Consider the following 18,543-nt stretch of genomic DNA (forward strand, 5'->3'; position numbering starts at 1 on the left):
TTTTAATAACACCAGCCTTCTCCCTAAAACAGTCATCTTTTAAAACCAGTCTTCTGGGCAGGGTGGTACAAGCCTGTAATCTCTGTTCTGGTAAGAACATTAGCTGGAGCTAACAGATTGTTTGAGTTTGAGAGTTCTGAGTTTAAGAGATCGAAAGCCAGCTAGATGTCTACTGAAGATCTGGCACTAATATAGTGAGCCCCAGGAGAAAGCCTAAGGAATGGTAAACAGACCCAAGTTGTTAATGAAACAGGTCACACATTTCCTTGCCAATCAGCAGTGGGATTGGATCCATGGGTGGCCATTGCATATCCAATCTGGGCAAGACAGGGAGACCCAGTCTCAATCCTCTACCCCAAACCCAATATTCTTCCAGCATGTGGCTGTTAACCATGAAATAATTATTGCCCCTGGAGAAGTGAAGTTGAGGATCGCCCAAAGATCAGTGAAGATGTGTATAGTGAGTGTGAATTGGAAGCCACATATTATAAAGGAGGAAGTCACCAGAAGTGATATCAGATGCACTGTCAGATGATATCAGGTGATTATGCAGTGAGAGCAAACGGCAACCAATGGGCAGTACTCGTCTTCCAATGCCAGGAGAATTAGAGGAAGCTCTTCGGCCCATTGTGTGGAGCCCCTCAGTAAATTCATGGAAATGCCTCAATGAGTATTGCCCAGAAATGGGCAGGTCTGGATGGGTGGCCAGATGCCTCCCTAGCAGATTTAGCCATATCAATGAGATCACGGATTCGTGAGAATATTGAAGCTTCTGGTCTTACCTTCTGGGACTAAGTAAAATAAGGCTAAACCCTCTTTTATACATAGCTCTTCACCTGGTTGAAGGAAATGCTGTCTCTCATGTTCCAGTTTTCTCTCTGGCAGATTAGGTATTCCCATTTCTCCAATATATCTCCCGGTAGCGTGCTCTCTGCTCTCCTTACCAAGCCAGCTATCCTCCAGATGTCACAAAGTTTGTCAATTTCATGGCTCCCAGAGCTGAACACAATCCTCCAAATCCCAGAACCTGATTTAGAAGGAGCCTCAGTGGTCTTCTGCCCCCAAAGGGTATCATTGTGGACTCACTGTGTAGTCATCCAGCCTTGGCTTGGAGACCCCCGTAAGGAAGGGCTCGCTCCTTCTGGAGGCTGAGGGGCTTTCTGGCCAAGGCAAAGTACAGTGGGACTCAGGCCTTCTATAGCAGACTTTTGTTAATGCAGCCCAAGATCCTAGGTCTTAATGTAGGATTTAGGACCAGAAAAGACCTTGGAGGTCCTTTAATCCAAGCCTTCATGTTACAGATGTGGGAACTAAGGCTGGAGGCAACTTGTGATCAGTTGATAGAGCTGGAAGGGACCTTAGAGGTCATCTCCTTTTACGGAGGAAAGTTGCCCAAGATCATGAGATCAGCCAGTGGCAGCTAGGACTGGCACAGAGTGTTGGCCAGCCAGTGTTCTAGCTGCTGTGCCAAGCTGAGGACAGACTAAAATGTACTTCGGGTTGCAAAGAGCAAAGCCTGGATTCTATCCTGGGTCCTCTGACCACCGACCAGGATTTTTTTTGCCACCAGGCCACATTACATTAGCTGGGTACCCCCTCCCCATCCACCCACCCTCATCTCTGCTCTTCCTATCATTTCTACCCCCTTTCTGGGGCACTTCCCTTGTGAAATTCATGGGGACTGTTGGGAAAGAGCCAATCCTGCCCAGGTAATGTACTGCCTGGGCCTGGGCCCAGTCAGACGGGGTGTGACGAAGTGGGAGAGTGAACCCTATGAATGATGGTGGGGAAGGGGAGGGGCAGGAAAAGAGCTCAAAGTTCCGGGAGGCAGAAGGGCTTGTTTGTGGGCCTTCCTACCCTGAGCGAGCTGCTCTGAACCAGGCTAGGGGTGATATTGTGGGTCTGTGTCTGATCTCTCCTTGGCTGCCTGCCTGCTCCTCCACCAGGCTGCCAGACCTGCTTTTCCATGCCCCCCCCCTCCCCACCCCAATCCTCCATCTGTCCTGAGGCTGCAGCCACCCAGGCATTCAGATTAGGTGGGGAGTCCCAGGCCTTCGCTTTCCCCTTGAGACCAGAGATTGGGACAAGCACAAGGCAATGGCAGCGAGTCACAAGTGAACTCCCAGACACACCCAGGCGTGTGCACATTTACGGGTACAGCAGCATAACCACCAGGAATCACTTATTTCTACAGCATTTGCAGATTTATAAGCTACCTTTCCTACAAACCTAGGAGGCAGGTCAGGTAGGGTTTTACAGATGAGGAAACAGATTTGTTCAGCTAGAGGGCTTACAAAAGCACTAGAAGCCGCTCCTAGTTCCATCTCCTCTTCATTTCTCTTTGTAGCCTGGATAACACCAGGAACCCTTTGCCCACCTCCCACTGGGCAGTTAGGTCCCCCACAGGCAGTTAGTATTTCTCCCCCACTCAGGTTTCTAGGATTAGCCATAAGGGCTTATGAATGTCTTTCTAAGTCTGTCACCTCAAGCCCTCATTCTAGATTGTCCTCCACAATATCAGTTGCCAGTTAGAGTTAGTAGCATCTCTCCTAAATCATTGATCCGTTAATGAGTACCCTAATATCATATGGCCAATTAACATCCATCAACTTCTACATGAGGCTATTTACCACAAAGATGTACTTATAAGGTATTCCCCCGGCCCCCAGTATCAAGGATGCATTCCCCCCACTACACCTTGGTTCCTGGGGAAAGTGAGCTCAAAGAGAAACATGGCACTAGACCTCCCAAGCTCAATTCTAAATATGGCATAAACAAAGACAGAGTTCACGTGCTTGCAGAAAATGCCATCTGTGCATGCTAGGTTCATTCTCTGTGGGCCAAGCAGGTCATTCCCTTCATAGGGGCTGCTTGGCCAGGCTCAGCTGCTAGAGGATCTGGTAGGGACTGTTTCCTGACCTTCAGAGATCACAAGGTCACAACCTGGTTCCACATACATCCTTCATCCAAGAGCATGGAGCCAGAGTGGGACAGTGTGCTCATGGGCAGGAGCCTGTGGGAGAGAGGGTGCTCAGCCTCCCCAACCTCAGGGAGAGAAAGGCTGCCTATAAGGAAGGGGATGGGAGATAGTTGGGCGCTGAAGGTGGTTGTGGGAATTGTATGATTCAATGCGGTGCAGTCAACAGAGTGCTTAACTTGGAGTCGGGAAAACCCAGATTCAAATTATATTTTAGACCCTTACTTGTTATGTGACTCTAAGCAAGTCTTGTGACCTTGCAAAACCTCAGATCCCTCATCCATAAAATGGAAATAATAATAACACCGCCTGGCACATAGCAAGTGATTAATAAATACTCGTTGATTAATTGATTGATTGACTTGGAATAAAAAAGATGTGTTTCAATCCTAGCTCAAACTGTTACTACCTGTGTAATTCTTATCAAATCATTTACTTTCTCAACCTCAGATTCATAGAGTGTAGAATAGGGATAATAATAATAACTACTTCAAAAAGTTGTTATATGGACCAAAGAATAACAATATATAAAGCTTTTTGCAAATCTTAAAGTATTATATAAATGCAAGTGATTATTATTATTATTATTAATAAATTACTTGTCCAGGGTAATACAGGCTGTGTAAAATCATTTCACCCCTTAATATAGGTCCAAAGACCTTTTCATACATACATGTATATGTACATATACATATAATCTACATGCATTAATGAGCCTTCCTGCTTTGATCTTGCTCTTGGGAGTCCAGTACCCCAAATTAGGCAATGTATTAGAATGCAAAGAGGCCAAGACTTGCCGCAGGAAGATTTGAGTAGGAATCTCAGATCTGCTATCTATGGGATTGAGAACAAAGTTATTTAATCTCTCTAAACCTCAGTTTCTTCCTCTATAAAATTAGGGAGGTCTAGAGTTGGAATAGATGGTCTCTAAGGTCCTTTTCTTGCCCTAATACTTTGTAATCCTAGAAGCACATACATGTACTTAACTTTAAATTAAGTGAAAAGATTATAGGTCTCAGAAGTAGAAGACCTTGGATCAAATACTGCCTTCAACTTTTATGAACTGTGGGATATATAAGAAAGTCATTTAATCTCTCAAAGCCTCAGTTTTCATCTATAAAATGGAATAATACCAGCATTAGCTGTTTCATAGGATGCTGTGAGAGGGAAATAACTTTGCTTAAAGCACTACGTAACTTGGAGTTATCACAAGCATCACTATTACAATTATAACACGTATACCACATACTTCCATGCATACACACGTACACATTTATATATTTTAAGTATCTTGGATTTGGTCATTCTTTCCATTCATGTAGGACATTTCCCCTTTCCATATTAGTAGATGGTTTCCTTGAGTTAAGAAATAACAATGGAAATAATAATAACTAGAAAAAAAAAATCTCCTTGTGGCCAGCCTTCCGGTGATGGAAATTTGCAGGTTTGGGGTGGTTCCCTGCTGGATGGAAGACAGAAAATTCAGACTCCAGGCCCACACCTGCAGCCTTTCCAGTTCTGCCAGATAGCACTCTTGAGAATCCAGGGTCACATTGGGCCCCAACAAGAGATTAGAAAAAGGACTTCGGGGGAGGGTGGAGGCTATAATTGTGTCCTGTGTGCCAGCCTTCTTTCCTGTCTCACTGTGGCCTAGAGGCAGCTCTGACCAACTCCAGAGCAGGAGTTGGGCTAAGTCCTGGGCAGCTGGGATGGCTTCAAGTCCAATCCTCGTGATGGTGGCCATCCTGGCCAACTGTCTGTTGTCTGATGATGAACCATTCTAAGCTAAGAGAAACCTGTCACCACAGAGTGGCCACAGATTGATGGAATTCTTCTACACAGGAATCCTAAAATAAGCTACTGTCTTAAAAGAGCTGTGGATTTGCATGAGCGGAAGGAATGTGAGAAAATCACAGCTCCTTAAAGTAATGAAGAATTATATATGTTCTGCCTTCTATATACAAGTCTTCCTACCTGTCTTCCTGTCTGTCTGCTATCTGTCTGTCTGCCTGTCTGCCACCCTGCCTGTCTGCCAGCCTGTCTGCCACCTTCCCTTCCTGATTGCCTGCCCGCCTGCCTGTCTGCCACTCTGCCTTCCTCTCTGCCTATCTGCTTGCCACCTTGCCTCTCTCCCTCCCTCCCTGCCTGTCTGCCACCCTGTTTGTCTGCCTGTCTGTCTGCCAGCCTATCTGCTTATCAGCTATGTATATGTTTGTATGGATGCGTGTAGGACCTGTCTGTCATCTGTTCCCCACATAGAGGCATTGTGGTATGGGAGATAAAGGACAGGCTTGGAGACATAAACCCCTGAGTCCAGTGTGCCATATGTCACATGTTAGCTAGGTGACTAGAGACACCCCTAACCTTTTAGTGCCTCCAATTATCTCTCTAAGATTCATTTATGGAAGAGTTATGGATCTGCATTTGTGGAGGGAGTTTTCACAATGGAAGTCCCATACATCAGCGAAATTTTAGATTAAGACCAAGAAAAAGAGCACACACACATTGTCCGACTAGCCAGGGGCAGACAAGGCCCAGGGGAAAGGCTGGAGTAGCTTCTGGAGGCCTTTTCCCCAAATGGAGAAAAGTGGACACCTGCTGATAATCAATGAATGACAAGACTTTCCTGCCATGCAGCATTCTGGGGGTGGACTTGCTGTGGAGGAGGAAGGCCTTAGGAAAGACCAGGAGGCAGGAATGAACAGGGCCCACGTGGAGCCCAGTGGGGAGCCTCCTCTGACCGGGATTCAGAGAGCTCACACAGTACTGTGGAAAATTCAGCTTGCAGCCTGGCCTTTGGAGGCCACGAAGCTTGTTCCCATTCCAGTGGACCCACACAGCTTGTGAAGTGCTTTTCTCTACAGCATACTTGTGACACAGGTAGGATAAGTATTATTATTCCCATTTTCTCCAGGAAACCCCTAGGGAAGGTGGAAAAGACTGGCTCTCAGACAAAAGAAGACTGAAAAGTGGGAGCTTCTTTTAGACAAGGAACTTCCCCACGGTGGGACTCCAGTTTCTTTGTTTGTAAAAGAGAGGTTGCACCCATGATCTAGAAGGTCCCTTTCATGCACTAAGGTTCCCTCTAGCTCTCCTAATCTGCTGGAAGACCTAGTCATACCCAACGTCGAGTCTGTCTTGTAGGGCAGAGATATTAGGCCAGGTGCTTTTATTTCTAGGCAGGAAACCTGCTTCATTCAGGTGTGGTAAGAGTTAATAAATGTCTGCCCAGCCCTACACTGAGTTTGTAGGCTGGAAAGCCGAGTCTATCATTACTCTGTAAAGGGTAGACTTCCCCAAGTGTCATTATGTTTAATTAAATGCGTCAGTGCCCCCTTCTTTGAGGTGGAGGTGAAAGATGGGGTTGAGGATGATGGAAGTCAGCCAGGATTTGCCTTAGAAGACTCATAGAACCTCCAAGCTAAAAAGGACCTCTAATTCATCTAGTATAATTGTTACCTGACGAAGAATCCTTTCTACAACATTCCTGACAAATGCACTTAGTACAGATCCTAGCAAGTAGTAGTAGGTACATAGAAATGTTTATCTATGTTTTATATAATTGCACATATATACACCGTATCAAATTGCTAACAAGCTTAGGGAAGGGGGAAGTGAGGGATGAAGGGAAAAAATTTAGAACTCAAAAATTTTTAAATGTTATTAAAAATTGTCTTTACATGTAATTGGAAAAAATGAAATACTATTTAAAAAGAAAACAAAAAAAATGCTTATTACTGGCTGGTCATCCACTGTTTGCTAAAGATCTCAAATGATGGGAAACCCATTACTTCCAGAAGAAGCCTTTTATACTTTTGGATAGGTCTAATTGTTTGGAAGTTATCCCTCACATCCAGCTAAATCCACTCCTGGACAGTTTCACCAGCTGCTCCTGGTTCTCTCTGGGCTGAGCAGGATAATTCTAATCCCTTTTTCTTTCAGATACTTAAAGAGAGATATCATGTCACCACTAGATCTTCTTTTTTGAAGGTTAAAACCGTCTAGTTCTTTTAACCAGTTCTCATATTTCGGACTGATATTGAGGCCTTTTATCTTCATTGACCTCCTCTGCATGCTTCCTAATGGCAGTGGCAGAGTGAACATAATGTTGGACTTGGGGTGAGGAAGAACTGGATTTGAATCCTGCTTTAAATACATATGAGCTTTGTGACCTTGGCCAAAGTATTGGATCTCAGTCTTGGTTTCCTCCTCTGTAAAATGAAGAAAAATGAATAATAGCATCTGTCTCAGAAAGTTGTTGTGAGGATCAAATGAGATAAATATGTAAGGTGCTTTGCAGACCTTAAGAATGTTATATATATGCTAGCTGTTATTATTATTGTTATTATTATTAATGCTCTTCCAAAAAAAAAACAATCTAGTCCACATGTGTTTTTACAAAGGCAGAACAAGACAAATCCCTAACTAATGCTGGACATTGTGTTTTTCTTAATGCAGCCTAAGAATGGGGACTCTCAGGTTAGAGCTGGCAGAATCTTGATAGGAGAGGGGGTACACAACAAGCCTGGAGTGGAACTAACATCCAGCTGTGAAAACTGAGAGGTAGGACCAATCTCTAGGGCCCACAGAGTAATATATAACATTCATACCGAAAGGCAGGAGGCAAGAATTCCAGGGAAAATCCTCTGAACCTGGAGAACAACCGACACAAAGACCAAACTAACATAAAAGACAACAGCATGGAAAGACTTCAGAGCTCTGAGCAATACTTTACAGTATTGAGGGTGAAGCATGGGGTTCCTTTTTAGTTTGATGGAAAACATGAAGAAATAAATATTTCTCCAGCATAAAAGTCTTTTCCAGACAATTCACTGTAGGAAAGTATGTCATGGGTCAAGAAAAAAAATTAATGCCCTGAGAAAAAGGCGGGGAGGAAATCATCATACTTCGAAGGAAGAAAGGATGAATTTGAAGAGCATGGAGAAGCATGGGAAGGTTTATGTGAACTTGTGCAAAGGGAAGCAAATAAAATTGGGAGAGTAATATGGACTTGACTACAACAGTATAACTGGAAAGAACAAAATCAAAACCACATGCTGAGAAACTCTGACCACACTTGGCCTTAAGGAAGAGAGATGAGAATGTGGCTCCCACTGTTCCTTGCAGTAGCAAGGAACTATTAAATGTCTATTCCTGGCTGTTTACTGTTAATTGGATGTGTAATACTATCTGTTTCAGACTTGAATGATGCAACACTTTGTGTCACTTAGTTAATGCATTAGTTTTGCTAACCTGCTTTTTCCCCCCTTTTTTATTCTTTGATATATTTTATTCTTCTCTCTGAGAAGAAAAAAAAAACCTTGACTTGCCCAGAATCTCACAAAGCACTTGAACTCAGGGTATCCTAGCTCCAGGCCCTCTCCACTGTACTATGTTAGTATCTAGCTATTCCTATGTGGATCCTAGGACCATAGATATGGAACTAAAGGGGAATTCAGAAGCCATAATTTTACAGATGAAGAAACTAAGAAATAGTGACATTAAATGATTTGCCTGTAGTCATGCAAGTAGTAAATGTCAGAGGCAGGATAATTGGGCCAAATTCTATTGAGTAATTATGGACCTCATTTTGAAGTCTCTGCAATATTACAGGTCTTAAAACAATCAGCACAATGTCAAAACATTTGGAAGACTTGATAATCCTTCTTCCTTTTGGTTTCTCCATTGGACATTCTCCATTCTCATGATAAACCTATAAATGAAGATACATTTCCCTGGCTTATATTAAGAATGAAATTTTCATCAAGCAAAGTTGTATCTGCTATGTAATATTTCTAATACTCATTTACTTTTTCAATATATACATAAAAGATACATTATTGGAGGCTAATTTTCTAGAAATGTATATATGATCATCTTAATTTGGCCCTCACTGCTGCATGGAGATACTATTACTCTTCTTTAAATCATTTCCTAAAGTACGTCTTAAAATGTCTCTTCCAAATCTTCTCTCCTCTTCTCAATCTAGCTGAACACTTCTTCCCTTTCTTTCAGCACAGAACTTTGCTTCATACTTTACTATCAAAATTCAGATGCTCTAATTAACTCCCTAGTCTCTCCAGTAGACGCATAAACCTCAAATTGACTCAACTCTAGTCCCCATTTTCTTCTCCTTTGCTCCAATTTTGGAGGAAAAGGTGAACCTTTTTATTGACAAATCCATTAACTTTCATTTTTCAGGAGATTTAATTATCCCTTTGATTGTACCTTCTTTCTTTAGTGACCCCTTCTCAAATTCTTATTGACCAGATCATCATTGTTCTTCCTATATCTCTACATCCTTAAAAATTCTTTACTTAATCTCGCCATCCCCTCAAATTATTTCCCTATATTTCTGTTCCCTCCCATTGCCAAATCTGAAGAACAGCCATGTACACTCATTGTCTCCATTCATTCAAATCTTTTAATCTGGATCATCTTGTCAAGCCTCAGCCTCCCACCATCTGTTTCTTTCACTCCTACTCACATGCTGTTGAAAGAAGCTAGGGACAATCACTAAACTGTGTCAACTGCACACACTGTTAGTTATATGATCTTAGTTGGGCTCCTCACTGCAGCAAATCAATCTTTTTATATTTCTTTGATTGATTCACTAAACCTCTCAGTTTAATGGCTTTTCCCAACTTTTTTTGTTCCTCCTCAAACCTCCTATGGCTTTCCCTTCCCCTATCCTTTCAGCTAAGAACCATGTCTCATAAGTCTTTTTTAAAAAATTCTATTATTTTAGTTTTTATAATTTTTAATAGTGTTTTATTTTCCAAACACATATAAAGATAGTTTTAAACATTCATTTTTTAAAAATTTTATTTATTTTTTAAAATTTTAAAAAATTTTATAATTATAAAATTTTTGACAGTACATATGCATGAGTAATTTTTTAAATAACATTATTCCTTGTATTCATTTTTCTAAATTTTTCCCTCCCTCCATCTACTCCCTCCCCTAGTTGACAGGCAATCCCATACATTTTACATGTGTTACAGTATAACCTAGATACAATATATGTGTGTAAATACCATTTTCTCAACATTCATTTTTGTATAAATGTATGGTGGATGTCTTGTATTTTAAACATTTTAAACTCAACATTCAAAATTGATGCATTATCTTTCCTTCCAATCCTTCCTCTTCCTAACTTCTCTATTTCTGTATAAGATACAATCATCTTCCCAGTTAGCCAGAAGATAATTTATCTTCAACTTCTTTCTCTCACATCCCATATCCTAACATTGTTGTTTCAAATTTCAGAACGTCTTTTGTATATATATCCCCTTCTTTCCCCTGCCACTGCCATCATCCCAATTATACTCTCATCCCCTCCCACATAGATTATTAAAATCATCTGCTTGCTGCCCTCCCTGCCTCAAGTCTGTCCCATTACAATCCACTCTTCCAGTCAGTCAGTTTGTAAATAGGCATTTATTAAACACCTCCCATGTGCCAGGCACTGTGCTATACTCTGCATATATAAATATGAATAAAAACAGATATTCCTTATTGTCAAGGAGCCTTCATTCTAGCAAGGGGGAAATAGCACATAAAAAGGGAGCTGAAAATGGGGATAGAATGGAGAGAGAAAAAGATAGACAGGAGCATGGTGGCTAAGCCTAAAGAATAATGGAGTTTTCTCCTGAAATGGAAATTCTGGGAAGAATTCAGTGGGAGAAGAGGCCTGCAGGAAAGGAATTAGGAGGCAGCCATGACATGATGGTTAAGTCCAGAGAATCAGGGGTGATGACTCAACTGTCAAATTGTGTGCAAGTCTGACTACATCACCCTCCTTCTTCAATCAACTTCAGTGGCTCCCTATTTTTTCTAAGATCAAATATAAAATTTTCTGTTTCCCTTTTACAATCCTTCATAACCTGGCCTCTTCTACTTTCCCAGTCTTCTCACATCTTATTCTTCACTATTTTTTTCTGAGAACCAAGCGTTGCTGTTTTTTGAACTTGATACTCTATATGTTGACTTATAGTACCTGACACAAAGTGGGAACTCAATAAATGCTTGTAAGCTTGGTTTTGTTTGGCTTCTGACTCCACACTGAAATAGCTCTCTCCAGGGTTCCTGGCATATCTTAATTACTACATGCAAAGTCCTTTCTTGGCCTCCAACTCAACATCTGGATTGGTAGAGGGTATTTTTCTTCCCAGGGAGCCTTCTGTCCTATTGAAATCCCAGGTTTGCAACAACAATAAACAACAGCAACCAAAAAAAAAGTCCAGTACTTGACATATAGTGAGAATTTAATTAATAGTTATTGAATTGAAAGCCTTTAATGTGGTATTTTGTTCTACTAAATCAAATATATTTTTGTAGTTAACAAACCATAAACACAGTGGTATTTTCTACTCTCTGTATACTTTTCCATCAACTGTGTGATTGAAATGATACAGTCTATAGTGGAATATTATTTTTGAAAGCCTACAAGTTCACTTCTCAAATTTCATCAAGGACACCCTGAAAAAGCACATAGGTGCAATGCTATATGTAATATATGTTGTTTTGCCCATGTAATTTATGTATTTACACATGAGAGAGTCCATTTACTCTATGTACTGTCTGGCATAGATTCTCATTATATACTTTACTTCTCTAAATTCTGTTTGCTATGTGTCTGAATAAATAGGTTTTTTGCTATTTGTGTACATAGTAGAGCTGATATCTGGTGGCAAATAGGGTAGGGTCAAATCTCCGATAATATAGCTTGGGAATTTCCTTTTTCCATTAAGTGATAGTAATTAGGAGCTTGAATCTAGAAAATTATTTTCCCTAGATTTTAATTTTTAATTTTTTTCTAGATGAACAATATTTAAAGGTACCAATAGATAGAATTCTATCCTGATACTCCTTTTCTTTGAGGAAAGCAGAGTGGCCAGCCTCTGCCTTCTTCTTGCTTTCTTTCCTGGCAGGAATCAATTTCCCTTGGAGAAGGGTGAGGGGAGAAGTTGCTAGAGATGTCTATTCCTTATTCCTCAAAAGCTACATCTTAGATAGACCCATAATTGTCTATTATATTAAATTATTATATATTATTATTGTTATTATATATTTGAGATTAATATATTATTATATCATATTAAATTTTTATTATGTGTCAGGTACTGGACATCTTATTGTTCTCTTTCAAAGTTGGAAGCCAGAAGACCAGGATCTCTTCTCTCTACCTATTACCCCCCCAACTCCCATGCAGGCAGAGAATAATTAATTTTTATCAATGAGGGGAATACCATGCAAATAGGTTTTGCTGCTTGGGTTACAAAGGGTATTCTTATACATTCCCATACTGTCATCACTTTACTTCCTAGTCATCCTCTATATGATGCTGTCCAAATCTATATTTGAAATGGACCCACCTGGGACTTTGCCTCTAAGAGCCTGGGCTCCAAGCTAGGTCTCCTTGCCACTTCTAGATCATCTCCACACCATTTCTCCTCATTCCCCTTTCTAGTTCCCTTTCATGTGTTGTTCATGTTCCCCATCAGAATACAAGCTTTTTGAGAGCAAAGATCATTTTGCTCATATTCATATCTTCAATGCTGATAGGACAGTGCTGGTATATTGTGATATCTCTATCTGTATAAACTTTATAGACGTGAGAAATTAGGCAATTTGGATCAATAACTATTCATTACCTTTTTGTTAATGCTGTGTGGGCTGAGACCATTTTCTTGCCTTTTGTATCTTCCCCTCTTTCTTTTAATCCAAACCTTTTAAGGTATAATTTTATCTAGTTCAACTTTTCTTTCCATCTTTCTTCCATGACACTTCCAATTCCTGATGTGATATATTTGTAACTGTGGTGTTAAAACTGAAACATGGTTTCACTACTCTTAAAGATGAAAAAATTAGTTTTCAATATTTCTGTCTCTGTCTTTCTCTCTCTCTGTCTTCTTCTCTCCCGTTCTCTCCTTTCTTTCCTTCTTTTCCTCCCCTAATTGAGGCAATTTATAGGTTATTTCGTTATTTTTAAACTAAAGAAATTTTAAACTTCTTTTAAACATATTAATTTGTCAACATTTTTCCATTTTCAAATAGATTAGGTTGGAATTATTTTAATTGGATGTCATAACTTTTTCTCATTTTTATTTTTTCTTATAGATTTACATTAGAGTTGATCTTTGTGATAAGACGTATTTGCTACAGTTTATCAACTCTTCTGGATATTCTCTCTTCTCTGTTTTTGTTTTGTTTATTTATTTTTTTTGTAATGCTGCTCCCTCTGGTTTTCTTCCTATTTGTCTGACAGGTCCTTCCCACTCTTCTTTTCTGGTTCTCCATCCATGTTATACCCATTAACCATGAGTTGTACCCAAAGCTCTAACCTGGGTTCTTTTTTATTTTTTCACTCTACACTGTCTTCCTTTGCATCAACTCCTTTGGGTTTAATGATCACCTTTTTGCAGATGATTCACATATCTAAATATCTACCATTTGTTTTTCTCCTAATCTATATAGTCCACATTACCATCTACCTTATTGACATCTTGAATTGGATGTCCCACAGACATCTTAGATTCAGTTTGTAGAAAATAGAATTCATTCTCTACCTCCTCCTCCAAATCTTTCTTTCCTCTAAATTTCCCTGTTACTATCTGGCTACTCTCATCCTCTCAGTCACCTAGATTGTCTTTTTTTAATTTAAATTTTAAGTTCCCCACTATCTCCCTCTCTTACCCATTGAGATAGCAAGAAATACAATAGCCATTATACATATACAGTCATGAAAAACATTTCTGCATTAGCCATGTTCTGAAAAAATAAAAAAGCAAAAAAGTAGGGGGGGACATGCTATAATCTTTCTTCTGAGTCCATTAGTTTTTTTTTTTTATTTAGAGATTGATAGCATATTTTATTATAAGTTCTTGGAATTACAGTTGATCATTGTATTGATCAGAATTACTAAGTATTTTTTATAATTTATTTTCCTTAGAATATTGCTGTTATTGTGTAGATTGTTCTTCTAGTTTTGTTCACTTCACTTTGCATCAGTTCATATAGGATTTCCCAGATTTTTCTGAAACCATCCCTTTCATAATTTCTTTTTTAATTAAATTTAAAAATTAATTTTATAATTATAATTTTTTGATATGTACATATACATGGGTAATTTTTTACAGTATTATCCCTTGTACTCACTTCTGTTCTGAATTTTCCCCTCCTTCCCTCCACCCCCTCTCCTAGATGTCAGGCAGTCCCATACATGTTAAATGTGTTATAGTATATCCTAGATACAATATATGTGTGCAGAACCAAATTTCTTGTTGCATAGGAGGAATTGGATTCAGAAAGTAAAAATTACCTGGGAAGAAAGACAAAAATGCAAACAGTTTACATTCATTTCCCAGTGTTCCTTCTCTGGGTGTAGCTGATTCTGTCCATCCTTGATCAATTAGAACTGAAGTAGATCTTCTCTTTGTTGAAGATATCCACTTCCATCAGAATACATCCTCATATAGTATCGTTGTTGAAGTGTACAATGATATCCTGGTTCTGCTCATTTCACTCAGCATCAGTTCATGTAAGTCTCTCCAAGCCTCTCTGTATTCATCCTGCTGGTCATTTCTTACAGAACAATAATATTCCATAACATTCATAAACCATAATTTACCTAACCATTCTCCAATTGATGGGCATCCATTCATTTTCTAGTTTCTAGCCACACAAAAAGGGCTGCCACAAACATTTTGGCACATACAGGTCCCCTTCTTTAGTATTTCTTTGGGATATAAACCCAATAGTAGCACTGCTGGATCAAAAGGTATGCACAGTTTGATAACTTTTTGGACATAATTCCAGATCTCCAAAATGGTTGGATTCTTTCACAACTCCACCAACAATGTATCAGTGTCCAATTCAGAACAGAAGTGAGTACAAGGGATAATGTAAAAAATTACCCATGCATATGTACTGTCAAAAAAATTATAATTATAAAATTAATTTAAAAATTTATTTTAAAAAGTTTTCCCATAGCCCATCCAACATTCATCATTATTTTTTCCTGTCATCTTAGCCAATTTGACAGGTGTGTAATGGTATCTCAGAGTTGTCTTAATTTGCATTTCTCTGATCAATAGTGATTTGGAACACTCTTTCATATGAGTGGAAACAGTTTCAATTTCATCATCTGAAAATTGTCTATTCATATCCTTTGACCACTTATCAATTGAAGAATGGCTTGATATCTTATAAATTAGAGTTAGTTCTCTATATATTTTGGAAATGAGGCTTTTATCAGAACCTTTGACTGTAAAAGTGTTTTCCCAGTTTGTTACTTCCCTTCTAATCTTGTCTGCATTCGTTTTGCTTGTACAAAAGCTTTTTAATTTGATGTAATCAAAATTTTCTATTTGTTATCAATAATGATCTCTAGTTCTCATTTGGCCACAAATTCCTTCCTTTTCCACAAGTCTGAGAGGTAAACTATCCTATGTTTCTCTAATTTATTTATGATATCATTCTTTATGCCTAAATTATGGACCCATTTTGATCTTATCTTGATATATGGTGTTAAGTGTGGGTCCATATCTAATTTCTGCCACACTAATTTCCAGTTTTCCCAGCAGTTTTTGTCAAATAATGAATTCTTATCCCAAAAGTTGGGATCTTTGGGTTTGTCAAACACTAGATTGCTATAGTTGTACACTATTTTATCCTGTGAACCTAAACTATTCCACTAATCAACTTGTCTATTTCTTAGCCAATACCAAATGGTTTTGGACTGCTGCTTTATAATATAGTTTTTGATCAGGTACATCTAGGCCACCTTCATTTGATTTTTTTTTTTCATTAATTCCCTTGAAATTCTCGACCTTTTGTTCTTCCATATGAATTTTGTTGTTATTTTTTCTTGGGAGTCTGATTGGTATAGCACTAAATAAATAGATTAGTTTAGGGAGTTGTCATCTTTATTATATTTGCTTGGCCTATCCAAGAGCACTTTTTTAAAGGGTGATTTTTTTAAAAAAAATTTAAATTAATTTTATAATTATAACTTTTTTTGACAGTACATATGCATGGGTAATTTTTTACAACATTATCCCTTGTACTCACTTCTGTTCCGAATTTTCCCCTTCTTCCCTCCACCCCCTCCCCTAGATGGCAGGCTTTCCCATACATATTAAATATGTTATAGTATAACCTAGATACAATATATATGTGCAGAACTGAATTTTGTTGTTGTTGTTATTGTTGCAAAGGAAGAATTGGATTCAGAAAGTAAAAATAACCTGGGGAGAAAACCAAAAAATGCTAACAGTTTACACTCATTTCCCAGTGTTCCTTCTCTGGGTGTAGCTGATTCTGTCCATCATTGATCAATTGGAATTGGATTAGCTCTTCTCTATGGCAAAGATATCCACTTCCATCAGAATATATCCTCATATAGTATTGTTGTTGAAGTGTATAATGATCTCCTAATTCTGCTTATTTCACTTAGCATCAGTTCATGTAAGTCTCTCCAAGCCTCTCTGGATTCATCCTACTGGTCATTTCTTACAGAACAATAATATTCCATAACATTCATATTCCATAATTTATCCAACCATTCTCCAATTGATGGCCATCCATTCATTTTCCAGTTTCTAGCCACTACAAAAAGGGCTGCCACAAACATTTTAGCACATACAGGTCCTTTTCCCTTCTTTAGTATTTCCTTTATCCAAGAGCATTTAATGTCTTTCCAATTACTTAAATGTGACTTTATTTTTTGCCAAATGTTTTGTAATTTTGCTCATATAATTCCTGACTTTCCTTTGGTAGATAGATTCCCAAATATTTTATACTCTTGACAGTTGTTTTGAATGGAATTTCTCTTTGTATCTCTTGCTGTTGGATTTTGTTGGTGATATATAAAAATGCTGAGGATTTATGTGGATTTATTTTGTATCCTTCAATTTTGCTAAAGTTGTGGATTATTTATAATAACTTTTTATTAGAATCTCTGGGGTTCTCTAATTATACCATCATATCATCTATAAAGAGTGATAGTTTGGTTTCCTCCTTACCTACTCTAATTCCTTTAATCTCTTTCTTTACTCTTATTGCTGAGGCTAGCATTTTTAATACAATATTGAATAGTAATGGTGATAGTGGGCAACCTTGGTTCACTCCTGATCTTATTGGGAATGGTTCCAGTTTATCCCCCATTACATATGATGCTTATTGATGGTTTTAAATATATGCTCCTGACTATTTTAAGGAGTAGTCTATTTATTCCTATACTCTCAAGTGTTTTTAGTAGGAATGGATGTTGGATTTTATCAAATGCTTTTTCTGCATCTATTGAGATGATCATATGGTTTTTGTTAATTTGATTATTAATATGGTCAATTATACTAATAGCTTTCCTAATATTAAACCAGCCCTGCATTCCTGGTATAAATCCTTCTTGATCATGGTGTATTATCCTGGGGATGATTTTCTGTAGTCTTTTTGCTAATATCTTATTTAAGATTTTAGCATCAATATTCATTAAGGAGATTGGTCTATAGTTTTCTTTCTCAGTTTTCAACCTACATGGTTTAGGTATCATTATCATGTCTGTGTCATACAAGGAATTTGGTAGAACTCCTTTGTTCCCTATTTTTTCAAATAGTTTATATAACACTGGGGCTAATTGTTCTTTAAATGTTTGGTAGAATTCATATGTAAATCCATCTGGTCCTGGGGATTTTTTTCTTAGGGAGTTGATTAATAGCTTGTTCTATTTCTTTTTCTGAAATGGGACTAATTTTTTATTTTATTTTAATAGTTTTTATTTACCAGATATATGCATGGGTAATTTTACAACATTGACAATTCCCAAACCTTTTGTTCTAATTTTTCCCCTCCTTCCCCTCCCCCCAGATGTCAGGTTTACTAATACATGTTAAATATGTTAAAGTATAAATTAAATACAATATATGTATACATGTCCAAACAGTTGTTTTGCTGTACAAAAAGAATTGGACTTTGAAATAGTGTACAATTAGCCTGTGAAGGAAATCCAAAATGCAGGCGGACAAAATTAGAGGGATTGGGAAGTCTATGTAGTGGTTCATAGTCATCTCCCAGAGTTCTTTTGCTGGGTGTAGCTGGTTTAGTTCGTTACTGCTCTATTGGCACTGATTTGTTGAAAATGGACACATCCATCAGAATTGATCATCATATAGTATTGTTGTTGAAGCATACAACAATCTCCTGATCCTGCTCCTGAAATGGGACTATTTAAGCAATTTACTTCCTCCTCTGTTAATGTGGGAAGCCTATATTTTTGGAGGTAGTCATCCATTTCATTTAAATTATCAAATTTACTGGCATAAAGTTGGGCAAAGTATTTCCTTATTATTGCTCTAATTTCCTCTTTCTTGGTGGAAATATCCCCCTTTTCATTTTTAAGACTAACAATTTGATTTTCCTCTTTCCTTTTTCTGATCAGATTTACCAAAGGTTTATCTATTTTATTGGCTTTTTCATAAAACCAACTCTTGGTTTTATTTATTAATTCAATAGTTTTTTTACTTTCAATATTATTGATTTCTCCTTTTAATTTTAGAATTTCAAGT

General features: G+C 38.2%; 1 protein-coding gene across 1 annotated transcript in view; it reads left to right on the top strand.

The window, feature by feature from the left end:
• The first annotated feature begins 5,704 nt into the window (after positions 1-5,704).
• NEK6 (NIMA related kinase 6) overlaps positions 5,705-18,543 on the top strand; it is a 166,796-nt gene continuing 153,957 nt past the window's right edge. Inside the window, exon 1 of the mRNA XM_074293056.1 lies at positions 5,705-5,857. The gene's annotated coding sequence lies outside the window, so the exon portion shown is untranslated. The remainder of the gene's footprint in view (positions 5,858-18,543) is intronic.

The sequence above is a fragment of the Sminthopsis crassicaudata genome, chromosome 2 (assembly GCF_048593235.1).
Source record: "Sminthopsis crassicaudata isolate SCR6 chromosome 2, ASM4859323v1, whole genome shotgun sequence".
NCBI lineage: Eukaryota > Metazoa > Chordata > Mammalia > Dasyuromorphia > Dasyuridae > Sminthopsis > Sminthopsis crassicaudata.